The sequence below is a fragment of the Tribolium castaneum genome, chromosome 3 (assembly GCF_031307605.1).
Source record: "Tribolium castaneum strain GA2 chromosome 3, icTriCast1.1, whole genome shotgun sequence".
Classification (NCBI taxonomy): domain Eukaryota; kingdom Metazoa; phylum Arthropoda; class Insecta; order Coleoptera; family Tenebrionidae; genus Tribolium; species Tribolium castaneum.
In genome coordinates, this window is record NC_087396.1 from 24,348,219 (window position 1) to 24,367,142 (window position 18,924).

The following is an 18,924-nucleotide window of genomic DNA, read 5'->3' on the forward strand; positions in this document are numbered from 1 at the left end:
ATTTATAAAAAAAACCTGTAAAAGTAAACTGTGATTTATTATCATTATCGTTTATTTATCTAGAATTTTCAGTGTCAAGGCCAGGTTTTTATTTGTGTAGTTATTAAATAAAAGTTACATTATGTAAAATTTTTCTAATTAAAAAAATAGTTAACAACTATTCGTAGAATTTTTTTTTTCATCGTCGATGGTTCTGTCTTTTCCACATGTTAATTATTGTTATACCGAAGTATAAAATTTAAACTTCCTCGAAGAAACGGAGCGTAACGTTTTAGCTAATAACGCAATTTCATTGAAAGCTAAATAATTATTCACTCTTGTAGATGTACCTTAATGACTATACGCACATTACGATTTTTATTCAAAAATTAAATGAAGAATTGAACCAAGGTTTAAAGTCTTGGCATTTTATTTTCATTCGATTATTATTCAGTGATAAATTGAAAAATTTGGACATTTATCTCTTTCGCCGTATATTTTGTAGATATTTGCCGAAGTCGCGATATAAAAGATAAACAATGCATTTTTACAATACCTGTCCATATTTACCCTAAGCAAATATGTATTCTCCGATATAAAGTCGAATCAATGAAAACAACACGTGGAAATATCGAACACCCCACATAATAATGGGAGAAAAAGTCCACACAAACGAACTTTTACATGGAACAAGACATACGTATAATTAATTGAAATGAAGTGGGGCGGGAAAATACAGTTAATTCCGTTGATTACTCGTCGTATAATTACATTTTTTTATCGGACCAACGCATCTAACTTTATTAGTAATATTCGATTGACCAGTTCAAATATGGACAAAAATAAAACACTCAATAGAGAGAGACAATACTCGAAAATGTGGCGCACATGTGCCTTGAAGAAAGCCGAACATCTTCTTGTCTTATCTAATCGGGAGCTAGACACTCAAATCAAAAAATCTAAAACAAGCCGACTGATTTAATATCACATTTCTGTGAAACTATCGATAATTATGTACTTACATTAATTAAATGTCAGTAACCTCTCCTTTAAGTACATACTCACAATTTAATCTTTGGCGTACTACAGGGTTAGTCTGTTGAAGGTATATCTTATAATTTTTTTTTTCTGAATGCATACAAAAATGTACGTTATCTACATAGTTGCAAAAGTTGAGTTTTGTAGGTATGTATAGCTACATCTTATTTTTGAGATGTACTTTTAACATAGTCACCCTGTATCAAAACGCAGAATTGAGTTAATTAATCCGATGCATTGGAAATCTTTTTACGTCGCTTTTGTTCTTTGGAGAAATCTCCTTTGCCATCAGCGGGCGCAAAGTTAGCATGACAAGTGGAATTAGAGATCTTAATAGACTCGCATGAAATGTACTATTATCGGCGCTACTGTCTCATCACCGACATTTCTTTGATCTTGATAAGTGCGCGGGCCGGTAGAACGGCCAAGTCCTTTGTATGAAATGACGATAATCTCGTAACGTTAAAAGAGTCATCATCATTGGTTAGATCACTATCAGGATTGGTGTGGACATGGTAGGTACTAAAGGACGAACCGCAAGATGACTGGATGCAAACCATGCATTAGCGGTCTTAATCAAGGATGATGCACAAATGCAGGGGGCGGTTCGATCCTTAAAAGGCGCAATGACTTGCTTGAATCGAAGATAATTTATTCAAGATTCGGCCTTTGTCTTGTCGGATTTACGGACAAGATGGTGACGCGATAATGCACCATTTCCCATTTTTCAACCGCTAAGGGACCACGCTTCAATATTTTGACGTTGGCGAATTTCTACGCAAAGATAATACTGATTTTTTGTTACACTCTGCAGAAGCAAAAATTTTATAAATTTCATGTAATAAACTGTTTTGCACTTTGGGAAAGTTGGGCGGAATGTTTAATCAAAATGAGAGTATAATCCAAATCCAAGTTTGGACTCAAAAATTATTTGCTATAATAATTAAACTTTCATTTCTTGCAAATTAAAGAAAGTGTCTATTTTTTGACAGTACCTAATAACTTTGAAAGTACCTATACAGCGTGTTAGGAAATGGTTTAGCAAAAATCTAAAGGTAGGTAGAGAACAGCAAAACGAATCGATCAAGTAAAATTCGAAAATGAATAGTTTTTCCAAAAAATCGTTGAACTTACACTTCCAAATTTTGAAAACCACTGAACTGAGATCACAAAAATTAGTGTTTACTTCTGAATTATCGAGAAAATGAAAAAAACCAGTTTTTTTAAATATCTAAAACTTCTTGTTGGATTTTTTTGGCGTGGAAAATAAATAAAACAAAGTTTCAAAACCCGACACACCAAACCTTTATTTTAAACACAACGCGTTTCAACCACAAAGTGGTCATCCTCAGGTGAGAATATAAACTCAAACTCAAAAGTTTATACTTCTACCTATATGTAGGTACTTGGAGTTAAGATATTATTTTAACAAAAACGATGTTAAAAAATAACAAATAAGAATAATTTTAATAAATAAAAATAATAGATTATAACAAACGTAATTTTGTAGCTCGTGACATTTTCTGACGGATTTTTTGCACAAAACATTTGAATATCCTGTGTTTTAGAATCATACCTGTACCTACCTACTAAAAGTAGAACTATTTCTAAATTAAATTAGGTACAGGAATTCTTCTTAGAATTACTAAAAAAATATTTTTGCAATTATTGGAGATTAACCATCTCCAAATTGTCTTAAAGCCATTGGAATTTTTTGAATCGTCTTGTATAATTACGAAAATTAAGTGGGAATCATGTGAATTATTGAAATTACATGATTTTTTTGAAATTATTTATATTTTTTTAAAATATCACAAAACTGGTCCGAAAACGCCATTATTTTTTGAAAGTTTTCTGTCAAAAAACCTAAAAATTAGGCGATTGTGTACATTTTATTATTTTGGAAAATTTATGCATTAGTTTTCAGCGGCCCTGTTTTTTAGTGATTTGAAGGTTGAGTTTTCGTTTTTCTTTGCCAGTTTTCGCGCGTAGTTGTTGCAAGTTTCCCGGTTGTATTATTCATGACGCCAGATGTGTCCGCATCACGAGTCCTCGCAGATAAACAAGCCAATTAATACCTTCTACACGATTAGACATCGAATGCTTTTTCGTGTTATTTATTTATTGGCCGTTGCGCCATTAGGTCCCCCGTTTATCGGAACACATGCAATTATCCCATTCCGATTCAATCTCGGAACGACAAGCATCTGATGCAAATTTCTTTTGTCTCAACTGTCAGCTTATCCCAGATAAAATAAAACCAGAAGAACTCTCACACACTCTATCTGATTGTGATGGCCGTAATTACACTCACTCCGGCTGTAATTGTTGTTGATTGCTATAATTATAAACAATATTGAATTTGTGCTAAAGCACACTGCGGTCTAAGTGGATGACGTTAAAAGCTTCAGAGGTGTAACGTGGAGAAGAAGCACTCTGATTCCGCCCAAATAACATAATAAGTGTTTTCAGGACATGGTCAGATCACACTAAGAGCTTTTAAATTCATACAATAGCCTTGTTCCATTTCACCAATTGCCGACAGACACACCTGAAGCCTCTCTGTCTGATAAATTCCATGCAAATGAAAAAAATTGATTGGGCAAGAATTGCGCTCTCTTTTTCCAAGTAGCTGTCCCGTTGTCACCCAAATTATTTTATGGACGATCAGTATCCTGTCATTATGGTATTAGGTAAATCCCAGCTAGTGTGCTCTTATTCAGTCGTTAATCCCGGGTCACAAAGGCTCCAGCAGGCGTGAAGTTATCTATTCTGCCCGGTAGCCGTTGCGTTTTGCGTTACTTTATGCAAACAGCACCTTTACATGGAGAGATTTAACGCTACATTGGCTCAAAAGTGGGTTTTAGGCGGCAACTGATTCACTTCTGTGGCGCTTTTATTTCGGATTCGATCGGCTGATACAGAGACAAAAGCCTAAGCTTATTACATGTCTGAGTTTGTGGGCTGGAAGTAATCTACAAGCCACTGAATGCTACAATAAATCATAATTTTTCGAGTGCAATATAACTTGAAATTCGGAGATAAGAGTGATTTCTACGAAACTGCAACTATTGGCCAAAAATACTGCTTTAAATTTGGTTATTTATTCACGGTAAATATTTGCAATAAACGAAAATACAACCGACGTGAGAAGGTACAAGATACAGAAAGTGTATTCAGGAAACTTATCTGAAAAAATAATAAGGAGAGTAAACACTAAAAAAAACATTCAACGGTTTGATAAGACTAAAGCAATTCTTTTTTTATAATAAAATTGGAACTCTAGAGCTATCTCATAACATAAGCCACCAGATTTTGCGATTTTAAATAGGAGTTGGCTAGAAATCCCTACATGGTGTTTAATTTTAATGTCGTATTAGATAAAATACGCATTTGCATATTTTGCACATTCTTGCGTTGCGTGAATGCATCACATGACATTTAATTTAATTCAGCACAGTATTCTAAATAGCCATAAACTTCCATCTTGTTCGTGTTAATAAACTGAATATATTTGAAATTTTATTTGATGACATTGTGTTAATTGCAGCGTAAAAGCCCTTTAATCCACAATTTATAAAAACTTGTGGATAAATAATTTTTAGACAGAACTGCAAATGCTTGCAATTGCCAAAGCTGGCATTTTCACTGTCGTAAAGTAAAAAAAACTGTTCTTACGTAGCTAACCAAAGTTAACATCAAGAACGCCTTGGAAAATACGATGGCAGATTTAAATTCTTTATAAAAAAGTGCCTAAGTAATGTCCAACTTAACTTAACTTGTTCTTTTGGTTTTCGCTTAAAAACAAAAATTACAAATTTCCGTTTTTTTTCAATAATTAAAAACAAATAATCTCTTTTAATAAAACTTGGATCCCCATGGTGGAGCTTAAAAAATGGACACCCTGTGTATAAAGTAATTTCCCAAAAAAAAGTTTACATTTTCTTACCATAATAGCTAGACCTTTTAGTTATTCTACAGAAACTTGAAATAAGTATGTGTTTTAGGACCAGCAATTAACTGATCACGTGAGCAAATTAAGGCAATTTGGTTGGTCCACTGGCATTGTTATGCAACGAATTAAATTTTAACAGAGTTTTCTATAAACCGGCCCTTAGATTTCTAGCAATGGAACTATGAAAAATGAAAGGAGAAAACGATGTTTAGTGCTTTCAGAACACTTTTTAACAATCTAAGAAATAACACTTTCGCTCGAGCTAATATTTCAGGTGTTTGGCTTCCTCAATGAAAAATGTGCGTAGAATTTAGGCGTCAAGCAGCGGCGAATCCTCTTAACCAAATATTTGCGTTGACGTTGTCCTGACATGGCAGTTAATATTTCATAGTATCCCCGTTAAATCAACACCGTTCGGATGATTACAACGGTTGTGCAAACAGCATTATTATTCCATATGATGGTAGTGCAAGTTGCACCACAGATTGTCGCATCAACATTGCTGCCACTTAGGAAATTACATCTGTATATTCATGAATGTCGGCAGCAATTTCATGTGTGATCGGCTCGATGTTTGGACAGACCATGCAAGAACTACTCCATCCATTGTGCTTTGGTGCGCTTTCTCATGATTTATTATCGGATGCGTTTGCTTTATTCTCGGCTGTGTGGTTGCGTGACTGCCAATTCATAGACGGGAATCTGATGCTTGCTAGAGTCGGTCGCTGGATGGGGATTACGCTTCACAGAATCCTGGTGGACTACTCGGGAATTAATATTTGCGACTAGCACTGAACCCTCATCACCCCATGCACGCGCGTCTCCCACTTACGGGACAAATTAAACCAAGCCTCAATTTTTATATATCTACTAATTTGAAAAACACCGGAAGTCACCACGGCCATCACCGGTTAAGTGATATGTGGCGTGTGGTCGTCGTGACGCCCGTTCACGTGACCGCCGATGCCTTTTAGTACATTTCCGGTGGTCAGTTTTGATTATACGCCATCGAGCCAAATTTGGTGAACATTATCAATAAATTAGAAAATTGTTGATGGGAGTTACTCCAAGTTCACAAAACTTCGTGTTATTTCGGCTGTAATGTCCTCCATTTACAACTCTGACCAATTTCTACACTCGGTTTTTCACATTTAGTAATTGGGCTAGTTTCACACGATTTTAGTACCTTACAGTACTATGCTAGTTAAAATTGACCAAGAAATCATTAAATTGGGTAAAAAATAAAATTACTTCGTCTTTTCTGAGCACTTAAACACAGCAAAACTTTTTTGTTTTTTGGCGAAATTTCATTGGAACGAAGACTGAAAGAGGTAAACAATAAAATGAGCGCCACAATTAGGTTTTATAAAACGAGTGTAATGTGATATTTTTTCTACTTTCTATTTTTGTTGAATTTAACTTATCAAAATCTGTTCAAACTATTTCTTCTTAATTTTACCAATAAGATTACAGCCAAAGTGAAAAAAATAATTATTTTGCAAAATTTATTGTCAGTCCAGCTGAAATTTTGCTAAAATTTGTAGGTAGTTGTCTTGAAACATTTCGAGAAAGGGGAAGAACAATGGTAGTATATCACCGAGCTTTTACCATTTCGGGCCGTTGTGTTGGTCGAAATAAATAAATAAATCACGTTGAAAAATGCGTCCGTTTCGTTTTAAAAACCATTTTTATTTCGTAGATAAAAAGTGGCATTAAACCGGTGATTGCCTTTGTTTGGCCATTTATTTTTTCAAGTCCGTATGAAAACATGTCACCGTTATTAACATGACTTCACTTTAAGCCGCGATTTATCCAAAAAACAAAAAGCCACTAATTAAAATAAAAACAAACAGGCGAGCGGCCGCCGCCTCGTGTAAACACTCGCTTCTCTCCATTGAAATAAAATAAACAACCGTAATTAATTCAAACGTAAACATCGATTCCGATTGAGAAGACACGCTTTAGCGAATCGATAATCGACAGGGTGCAACATATGGCTCGTCAATAAAACAAAATCAAGTGCAGTCATAAAACACTATCGACGGATTAGCGTGTTGGAGGGCCGCAGTCTCTAAACATGTGGCAAATTCTTACGCCCGGCTGCCGTTCTATAAAGCATAAAAGGAACGCGCTAAAGCTCAAATATCACACGTAATTTTCCGAAAATATTATTTTATCCGTCCCGGAGGAGTGGAAAAAGCACTTTTGGTTGCATGAATAATCCAGCAAATCTATCGTTGCAGCAAATTTTGGATTGTTAATTATTTAAGAAACGGCGTTGTAAAAAGGACATTAACGTCGTACAAACATTAGCGACGGACTTTTAACGAGCGTCATTTGTTGAAACACACCTGCGCTTCAAGAAAGCTTGATTCATTATTCATTCAAACACCCACATGCGCTAATTATGCACCGGAATTTGGCTCGAAACGTTTGCGATAAGTAAAGTCCGGATTTTACACACATTTTTAACATGCATCGAAGTAGGCGTTCGTTTTTGTTAAATCCCCTAAGTTTGTATGAAAATTATGGTGTGATGAGAAGAGCTCGGTGCCCGTTTTGCGCTCCATTTATTCAAAAACCACATCATTTATAAATGAATATGACGATCCATTCGACAAACATCTATTTCCACCTAGGATCATTTGTCAATCAGGCCAGAAGCGCGACCAATCAATTTCCTTTGCGCATTGTAGGAAAAAAAACTATAAAGCATCATCCATCATGCTAAGGCTCCATTTGCACACCCTTTCTGCGAAAACAGCTCACCATTATTCAAAAAGAAATAATTGTAGAAAAAGTGGATGCATCACACACGTTGTTTCATGCATTATACCATGTTTGAAAAATTGAAATATTGCCGCAAGATTGATGTTGTATCAAGGCGGCGCTCGTTTGTTTCAATCAACAGATGACAGATAGGTGCCGGCGATTATTGTTGATTGTTACCTGTATACAGATACAGTGTGCTAGACTGAATCATACCCTCCGCAGATGGTTTCCAATTGGATAACATCTGCGCGATTTATTGCTGCCACCTCATTTTGGACTCGTTAGATGGACATGAAACAGTATGGTTTTTTGACCCTAACTTTGGCCAATGTAAACATTGCGTTTATTAATCTGTCATCGGAACTACCAATTTTGCAAATGCAGTGCTCGCAATGTAAACGTTTTAGAAAAAATTATAAATATTTGTGTTCATTTCGACCGACTTTGTTATTGCTATGTGTGAGGGAGTGTAAAAATCTGCGATAAAGACATTAGAGCAATTCGAATAAATCGATAACGTATTGTGCGTAGAAACCCTCCAGGGGCATTGTTGGAGTGACCGAGACATGCACATTAAGTCCTCCAACTGTGATTAAAGCTCTCTCTTGATCGGCTGTAATAAAGCGCCCACGCCCCGATACAGATTTTCACGAACAATTGGAAATTGCACTTGAACACAATATCTTTGTTCATTTTAAATCGTAATAAAGTAGTGGGAAAGAACAAGAGCTTTTCATTTTTCTTCGTACACCTTACACAATTCCGGAAACGGTGATTTGGGGTGTTAGTCAGTTTACGGTTTACGTCTTGTTGTGACCAGCAAATTGACTTTGTATGTTCCGGAAATTGTTGACATTGGTCGGTGAGCTGCTCGTGACACGCTACAGATAGCAACACACATTTTTCACCAATCATTGACAAGCTCATTTCAATAAAATCGCGATTTACTAACTGACTACTGATAACAAGAGCTACTAAACTAGTTTTGACCAAAGGTCAAAAATCCACGGGGGATCGCTAGCTGAACTTGAACGTTATTTATAAGTTTTCGCAAAATAAGTAAAGTTTGAAAAACAACTTGCCCAGAAGAGGTTGATTTTGATATAATTTGCTTATTTTTGACGCAAAATAAGTTCGTGCTTCGCTAAAAAATGTTTAACCATTTTCGTCATTTTATTTTAACGGACGGGACAGTTTGCATAAATTTTTCGATTTTATTTTCAGTTTTTTTTTCCTTTATAGGAACTTAGTACCAGTCAAATTGTTTGCAAACTACAATTAAAGCCACATTTTTGAAATATGAAATACGGAAAGGAAAAAGAAATACAAATTGATGACAGACGGGACACAAAAAGACCTCACATTTTTTTCGTTAAACAATCATTTTAAAATTCTATTAATTTAAAAGACACTAATTCCAGGTGGAACCTGTTGAAACTTTTTTGAAACCACAAAATCGAAGAATAAGGCAATACGCAACGACTTGTGATTAATTTACTTTTTGTTTCCACATGACGGACGAGACAAAAAATCTTGTGGACAAAAATAGTGGTAAAAAATTTATTCAGACAAGTTTTAATTGTTAAAGACTAACAATATTAAAATTAGACAGTGAAAATTAAAAATTCTTGGTTTTGTTTAACAACGTAAAGAATAAGAACATTTTATGTTTGCGATAAGGAACGGCACAGCAAAAGTTATAAAGATAAAAATAGTTATTTATTTTTTTATTTCACGAGTGGATTGTTAAATGAAGCGATTTACATGAAAACGAGTTGAATACAACATTTTATTCTTCAAATTAGACTTAACAAAGCTTAAAATTGCTTTTAATATCTTAAAAATAGTTTGACGATTCGTATTGAGAAATGTCAATCAGTTGTCAAAACTTCCTTACACAGGAGAAAAACCGCAAATTTTGACAGTGTCGAAGAATAAAAACCTTAACATTACTAAAATCATTTTGAAATTAGTTATGTGATTTAGTCTTAGTCTTTGTCACGAATGCGGATAAAACAGCACCTTATGTTACTTGTAGTAAAAGTAATACTTTATGTGGCTCATCTATGGTTGGCTTCGTTACAGTATTACCCTAATTTCCTATAAAGCAAAATTTTTAGTAAGGCGGTGCCGTTATCGTAATTAGAATTTATGCGCTGTTATTATAATAATGATAAGAGCAAGTATAGGGTTTTGCAGGGCAGATGTTCGCTTGGCGTGTAGGTGTCGAGGGTTGCGTGACCATCGGAGGCCCATGTTGGGTGACTTGACTGCGGCCCTAATCACCGCCGAGTCACGCTCATCAACCACTATCAGCGTGCCATCCTCGTGCTAACGTCAATGTTAACTAATAGCAATAATGATGATTGCATGCATCACACATGACGAAACAAAGGGTTCCAATTTCAAGAAGGGGCCCTTCCTTCCACCTTGTTGCCCGGATTTGCTAAGTGCCCCTCGGCGATGCTGTCACTTTGAATCACTTGCTAAGGCCCTCGCCCTCGTTCCGGCCCTGTAATCCCGGCTCCTCGCTCGCTTATTATTATTGAATTATCCCATTAGCTTCCTATGTCTCAGAGCGGAACACTCGCACATAAAAATATTTTTTTCGGCCAAAAGTAATAAACACAATTAAAATGGATTACAAGCGCCTGCATGTTTCCACCTATCAGCCAGCACTCTATTGTTGGAATTTTTAAATGCACCTAAATCCATTTAGCGTTTCAAGCGAACGAAACCAGAAAGCACACTTAGTCTTAGCATTCGCAAAAGTGTCATTATTTACAAACATCCCGCGGTATTTCAAACAAACACATCGCCACCGTTTAGGGGGTGCAGGTCTAAATCACATTAACTCGCACCAAAATGTATTAAGTGGAGTAAGTTTCTAAAAATAAGGCTTTCAGGAGAGGGTTGTAAAAGAACGGATGACAAGTAGTTACAACACGACGACATGACACCGTAATAGCGCCCCAACATTACTCTAAAAGCACTTCCTACAAACAAAAAATCGGTTTATTTCCTTTCGGAAACCGGCATTCCACCAAGCCAATTAGCTATTTAAATACATCGGTGCGTTATCGGTGATTTGTGCATCAATCTCGGATGCGGATCGTTAAGTTGTGAGCAGCGGTTTGACGCTGGGGACGTCTGGAATCCAGGGAATGTCTTATCGGGATGAGAGTGGACCATAACCGACCACCCGTTTGCCGTATGTTCCCTGGATTTTTCGCTGATAACGGACGCTGCAATCCGCGTTCGATTAACGCTGGAATTTTAACGGACGAGGAATTTCAACTTTCGACAGCGACCAATTCGAAATCACCAATTTATAACTCCCATCAAACCAAAACCTTGGCCAAAAGGACAAATTATTGGGGCTCTGATTATCGAGGTTTCGCTGTTTACATTACCATTTTACTTTTTTAATTTCTATCAAAAACAAGGCAATGATGAATAACTACTACGAAACTTTCTTATAAAGTCGCTGTAAGCTTCACAAAAATAGAATACTTATCTAAAATTTTAATATTAAAAAAAAAAAACAAAACGTCACTGTTAGTAAATAGAAATCAAATTGTTTGAATTTGCTAACACGTCAAAAACTAATGATTCAAAGTTACATCGTTTTGGCTTGAAAACGTCCCAAAAAAGTTAATAACTGAGCAAAAACTCCTTTTATGCAAAATTTTATGTAGGTAAGTATAGAAAACCGTTTTTGAAAAGTTTTGCAAACTTTTACTTCTCCTTTTTTTTAACTATCTTATTCTTAGGAAAACTGAAAAGGCCAACAAAACTTAGTTGGAGTCATAATTTCATCTGCATTAGAGGCGATTTTTCAACTTTTTTAAGGAAAAAAATAATTTCTCGAGAACTAGTAATAATCCTTGACAGAATCAAATTTTTCAAACAACTATTTGTAGATTTTGAAAATTTAAAAAAAAAAGATTTCTGTATGAAATTAAATCCCAGTTTTGAGCTAAGAGAACCCACCAGAAACCCTCAATTTGTGCTCCATTTCACTCCAAAAAATCTAAATGCGCTCCTGCAAAATCCATGGGATATAGTCAAGTTCCGACATGTTAGAACTTTAATACTCATGGCTTTTATGTTTTAATTGTTTCATTGTAAGTCAATAATACGATTTGCTTATTTCTGCCATAAATAATTCATTAATTCTTGCATTTATCTGATCGTAAATTGTGTTTGTCCGCAATAAAACTGAGCAAACTTAAGCGTACATAAACATGGTGAATTTTTTCGTGAAATTAGCTAGGCGTTGTGTTGTCAACTTTTGCTGGCCTGAGAGGTGTCGCGTGTAACTGTCAAAAATGACTGGTTTATGGTAAGTTTGGAGTCGTCCATGGCCGGAAGTCGTCGCCTGAACCGGCGCCCATTTGCCCCTCGAAACAATACAAGTGACCATCAGAGGGCCCTTGCAGAATTTATCGCTTCCTTGCGTGTCAAAACAACAAAAATAGTCATCTCGCTTTAAAGCATCATCGCTAAATGAAACGTTGTTGCCTATTCTCCAGTCCCATCATCATTAACATTATATTGAGCAACAAAAAGCGAAATAAGATTAATGGAGGTAGAGTTTTTATTGTGCCGTTTATATCAGAAACGTAATGTTTTTAATATCTAAATCGATTGAACGCTAATGGCAGGTACGATAACACCGTTTATGTTTGCTCATCCATTTAGAAACAATGGGCGTCTATCATGCAGCAAATGGCTTTTCAGGAAGAAAGAAAAAGCGGTACTTTAACTTCAGTTTTGTGTGGATTTGTGATTAACAAGCTTTGGATAATTGGCCACACTGACTACCGGAAGAAAAATTTCAATTAACACGCTGTTTGGAGGAATTATTAATTGCGCTACAAACATTCCGAATATTTAACAATTTGTTAGTGGGCACACAACTCCACCTAGATCACCAATTCGAGCGGAAACTGAAAACTCAAACACTAGCAGAATTTTTACGTTGCAGCAATAAAACAATATCAATAAAGCGAATATTTATGTTAACAGTAAGCCCATTTGACGTAAAATTATCCAAGAATTCCAAACCTGTCTCCATTTTTGTCCTTCGATGCCTAGCTTTGGAGATATTGGACAAAATATGAATAAAAAGCCCATTTTACTAGTTAAATATTTACTATTTTTGAACACGAATTTGTAGCAAAATATTCTAATATTTCGATTTAAAATAATTTTCCAATAAAACCAATACAAAAATTATATCATTAAGGTCACAATAACCAAAAATTTTTGCCAAAAGTATTGCTATTCGACGTAGGATTCTCTAAGAATTCTAAATTTGTCGTTATTTTTCTTCTAGAGTTTTCAATTTTGGAGATAATAGACGAAATATGATAATAATGAACATAGTTCTTAAGTTATCAGCCAGTTTGAGAATCAAATCAATTTGCGGAAGATTGAAGATTTGAAAACTGTCTTTGACAAAGTTAAAAAAATGTGTAAAAATTGCAAGTCCGGATTTATTCCGGCCAAGTCCGGGTGCCGTTATAAATTTTCCTCCGGAATCGTGGTGCATGTGTATTTCCACATTGCGACAACGTGAACCTCTTGGAAGTTAGTTTTGATGCTCTGGCATTTTTCCAGTGATTCTACGTCAAAGAGACGCCGACTTTTCCAAAAGTATATTCCTGCTGCTATATTCCCTATCCTTCCCCTGCGACGGCCGTCTAAATTCACTTACTTCATACACAGATATGCTTTTAGCCGACTCAGACTTTATTTACTGGGGGAAACACCCTCAGTATACCTATAAATACAGTATATGTGTGTCACTGCACTCTTATGGCGTATTTATTACAAGCCCAAGAGATGGATCGAGTTTTTCCCGACTAATCTGACAATTACTTGGTTCTTCTGTAGTCACATTTCCCTCAATAAAACTTTAATAGGATTCCTGGTCTTTCCTAACCCTATCTCTTCGATCTCGCACCGATGGAGACACGGGCTACCGAAGTGACAGCAATTCTCGACATTTCATGTAAACGTCACTGAAATCTCTTAATCTCGACGTCTGCTATGCAAAGAGTTATCTTATCATCGTTCGATCTTCGCATTGCTGCTCCAAAATCATTAAACGAGTACAAAACTGCAAGAACGCCGTTCTGGCTAATAGCAGTGTTGTTTCCGGAACGATCCGGAAGCAGCGATCATTTCCTTACTGATCGATGTTCTATTTATTGTTTTATTAGAGGTCGAACCAAACTGGCACCGATTTGTTCTAATGCCAGTGAAGGGCAAGAATCCAACAATTAGCAGCTCTGCGCTAATTTGTGTTTAATGCGGTGAAGGGTAAACTCACCGACAAACTCCCTTCTTTCAAATTTTCACTATCGTATTAAAAACTTAATCGTCTTATTCCATTCGTCACACACATGTTATTTGTAGGCCAAAATCGTGGCCTGTTTTGGGGTCGATCTCGCTCAATGAGACGGATTAGAGCGTTTCTCCATATTCATGTGCATTATAAGGATTAAGGCCCGTTTACACCGTTATACATGTTTTAATCCATTGACGTATCGCCTCACATATGTCAGCTTTATCATAAAGCCGATTATTCAAGTCAAATGTTGCGATGCCAGCGAACGCAAAAAAATTGGAAACAATTAAGAAAAACACACTTGTCTTTGCCCTACCGGAAACAAGTTCAGGTGTGCAAGGCACCTGTAAGACAGAACGCATAATCGGTGGGAAAATTTGTGTGGATAGGGGTCCGTGAGAAGTTTTCCAGTGTGCGCCAAAGCCGCCGGAGTCGTCCGGAAAGCTCTTCCTGGTGGCGTAATGAAATCTGTAAATCAGTAGCTTTTACCGAGATTTCCCGGAGGAACCGGAGCCGCTTCCATTGCACGCAAGCAACAGCCACGCCATCACGCATCACCTCGACTGGAACAGTTTCTGCATAATTGCGATAATGGGCGAATAATCGAAATTTTTTCGATCAAATGTGTCGACCCGATCAAAGTTTGGGGCTTAAATCGTGCATTAGCGAGATTAAAACTTTACCTTCCTCTGTGTTTCACCGCCGATCGTTATTTCGGACGCTAGGCTAGAGGAAACTTTGGAGGATTTATTTCGTACACCAAATAATAGGTACTGGTGATTAATTTTCTCAGCCCAAGTCAAATAACTGTATTAGTATTATTATCGTTATGCTACTAATCTGTGCTATTTATTACCATAATTAATGGCTCTCTTATTAGTTTGCTAAATGCGTTCCTCGTTCCAGTTGTAAAAAAGTCGGTAACAGTTATTTAAAGCAAGCAACAATTACCTCCAACTGTATTTGTTGCGATATCAGTGCAAGTGCTCCAGATAAAAGTCCATCAAAAATTCAGCACCGCATGGCATGGTACTCGACTAAAGCTGGAATGATTGTCTATAAACAATCTGACAGGAGGCAATATGGTTCGGAGATTGTCATAAATACACATCCATTATTTACACCGTTCGAATAGATAATGCCTGACAGTGTAGAGATATTGTTGGGATTTTTCTTTAATGGATTTCGTCAATTAGCAGCATTCTGTATGATCCAATTGTCTCATCAGCCGATGTAAGAATTGTGATTCAGCGCGTTTAACCTTTGTTTAGGGGTTTTAATCAGTGTCGTGGGAGGTTCTCCCCATGATTACAGGACACAGCGACAAGTGTAATCAGAGCTATTCTATTGAAACGCGCTCAACAATCCAGCAACAGGGACGACTTTACAGAAATTACACTTTCGCCGGAATTAATACGACGTGGGGAAATCGACTGATTGAAAAATGCGGACAATAACGCAAAACTACATCTGTTGGAGCCAGAAAAATTCTGATAAAAATTCACTTTCCCAACTTGTGCTTCAAAAACACCAATTTATCTTTGCAAAGCTTAAAAATGGTGGTAATGATACCCCACCATTTGCATGAAAATCATTTAGGTTAACATATTAAACACAAACTAAACCCATTTGTCTAGGTAAAAGCTTTTTACCTGAAATATAAACTTGCCTGCAGCGTGTAGTGTATTATTATAACGAGTAAAATACATTCCAGATAAATATGTGTTTGTACGTATTTTTTTATTTGTATCTTCACTACAAAATTTTACAGCCATGATTCCATCAGTAGGTAAAGCAATTAACAATTTTTTTACGTTATTTTTCTACAACTTTTACAAAACAGTGGCAAAATTTGATTGAGTTACATTTAATTGCAGTTTAAATACTTACATTAAACAAGGTTTTATTAAAGTACAGGTAAAATAATAATACGTTCCACTTTTCGTTTCGCTTTTGCTGAATTTTTTTCTGGCTTTATAGGCTAATCCAGAGTACAGTTGGCCTCAATATTTTTGGCTTATCTTCATAGAAACCAGAAGTTTGCAAGTGGGTTTGAATTGTGCTTAAGCTCGGATTAGTTTGTAAATTGGATTAGCCTTCTAGAGTGCAGCAGATTTCGCTTCAGTTTAGCTATACACACGATTAGCACATAATTGAATAAGACATGTTACATTAGGCCATATGCCAACACGGAGCGGTGATTCCAGAGATGACAATAAGGTCGGTAAACAGTGTAAGTCAACCCTTGCTGCAGTAGTAAACCTAATAAACGTCCCCTCATTAGGTAATTGGTAAGTCAAGAGTAACGAGAGTCCCCTTCATACAACCTAATCGGATCTCCTGTCAATATCATAGTGATGCTTGTTCAATAGGTGGGACGACACATTTTAATAAGGAATAAGTATAACGAAATATTCGTTGTTTTATTGTATGGGAATGGCTTTTTGTTGTGATGGAATGCAGCGATGGCAATCGGTGAGGAATTAGTGAGTAATTGCCGGTGGACGTAGACAGAGGCTGTTGTATCAGCATGTTCATCTGCTTATCAACTGAACCATCTCACTAATCCTGCCGTTTAACTGTCAAGGCACGAGACCGAATCGACACTTCAGCCACCTTTGCCTACGAAAACATTTTAAAGGAGGCGCAGCGACGGACTGAATATTAATACAAATCAGCTGGAAATAATACATTATATTCGATTTCTATTTTTTTTTTCGCTCAACCCTTTGTCCATAGAACGTCCACCGAATAAATCGAATAACTACTGGACAATTTAATGTCAAAATGAATTCTGAATTAATTAGTTAACAACTTAAAAGAAAGTGTTTTGTCTCAATCTTTGACCAAAACTTTTGGCGATAGAAGAAAAATAGAGACAGTTTGGAAATCCTGAGATAATTTTCCCTAAATTTCAGATGATTTGATTATCCATTTTATCAAAAAAAATAGACTTGATTACAGACCTTTAGACAAAATTGCATAACGCATTTGAATTGTTTTCGGATGAAATAGAGCACACATTCATATAAATAATAGATAATAACAAGATTTTGGTAAAACTATTGTTATGAAAATTTGAAGAAATGGCACTGAATGTCTGGTTTTCCCGACCTCGAAAGTCACCCACTTTTCAATCACATCCTGTCGAATTATGGGGTCCTTTGTTCCACTTTCCCTTATCATCTTGGAAGAATGGTTCCCGAGGACGTTTCCTGCCGGCACGCGTTATCATATAACAAATGGTCTCCGACAAATCATCCCCTTTGTATCCTCATGATTTATCATCGTGAAGTATGACCGGATATTTTACTTATTTAATTGTTTGTTTGTGAAAAGGGGCATTTTTTGACTGAGTGATTTTTGCGGTTATATTGCGGAAACATTAGCATAAGTGGTTGTGGGTGGATTTATGTGAAAACTTGCAACTCCGACATTTATGATTTGTGTTTTTTCCTACAATGCGAATTTTCCTATACGAAGAAATATGATCCCGAGACCATCGCCGCTTAACCTCAATGTTTGTTATTCCCAAGTCAGGGGGCCGTCTCTATTTACGAAATGTGATATTCGTTCGCTTGTTTTAACAACGGCAGCCTATTTATTTTTGTTGGCGGTTATTGAAAATGTTCCAGTAGTACTAATAGCTCGGCTATCGCCTCGCATTGACGAATAAAACCCGAGATTATATGAATTTTTTGTTGATAAATATACTCCCACGAATTTTTAATCTCAATCAAACAAAAAAAAGAGCACAATAACTAATCCCACACCGTAGATAATTTAACATAATTGCGCGTGATATTCTATAAACATGACTGCTAGCGCCACGCGGCCGGATAATGAACTAAAAGAAACTATCAATAACAAACCTGAGAATATGCCGCGTTCGTTCTTTACCCTTTTGACTGTTTCACATTCTGAGTGCACACGTGCAATTTGCGGGCAGAGGGCGTCGCCACGTGTCCTCGGCTGAATAAAGAAGTTACGGGCGTCACGTGACTGCCGGACGCTCGACGGTGCGCCGTTGCGCTCCACTACCTTTGAGCTTTTTCAGCGAGCTTTTGCTCCACGTCCGAAGTGGAGTTGAAGGGAGAATTGGGGTTGTGGGAGGGAAAGAGATGGGGGTTTGTGGTGTGGTGGGGTTTCAGCGATGAATGAGCATATTGGTGAATGTTTCGCTATTGTGTTGCGACAATGACTTGAAATATTTACTGATTGGGTGCTGGATGATTTTATTGCGTGGACTTTAGAGCTTCACAATTGCATTTTTTTCGGAAATGTTTATTTATATTATTTTTCACAAAAGGTATTGGACCTGTTTTTGACATGGCGGCGACTTTCTGAAGTAATTTGACTCAATTCAAATTTCATTTAAGTCAATCTTTAGAACAAAAAAAGCTTAAATTTCAGCTCTTTTGAAGAAAAATTATCTTTGCCTCTTATTTAGTCAAATTTTTGGCAAAAAATTTCAAAATTTCCGAAAAAAAAATTTAAAAAATTGCATTTTTCAATTTTGGGTATTAACATTTTTTTTTGTTTTTATTATTTTCTCAATTGCGGCTAAACTATTCGAAAAAGTGGAACTCTTTTAATCCATACCAACGCAAAATGATCCGGGGAATCGATTGGCATCGAGAAAATTGCCAAATTCCCAATTGTTTTTTAGGTACGAATTTTTTAAAATTTGACTAATTTTTTCTTTTATTTGCAATTTTCTCGAAAACTATTAGTCGGAGAAAAATGATCTTTTTTAAAAAAGATAGATAATTTAAAGGGCTTTCTAACGATAATACACTTCATGGGGTTATCTTTAATAGTT

At 36.3% G+C, this 18,924-nt stretch overlaps 1 protein-coding gene and 1 long non-coding RNA gene across 2 annotated transcripts in view; one reads left to right on the forward strand and one right to left on the reverse strand.

Annotated features, from left to right (window-relative positions):
• Positions 1-18,924, reverse strand: part of ssp3 (short spindle 3) — a 45,438-nt gene that overhangs the window by 4,203 nt on the left and 22,311 nt on the right. The window lies entirely within an intron of this gene.
• On the forward strand, positions 12,034-12,896 carry LOC135265701 (uncharacterized). Its single transcript, XR_010333486.1, has 2 exons — positions 12,034-12,411; positions 12,488-12,896. It is a non-coding gene; the product is annotated as an uncharacterized LOC135265701 (long non-coding RNA).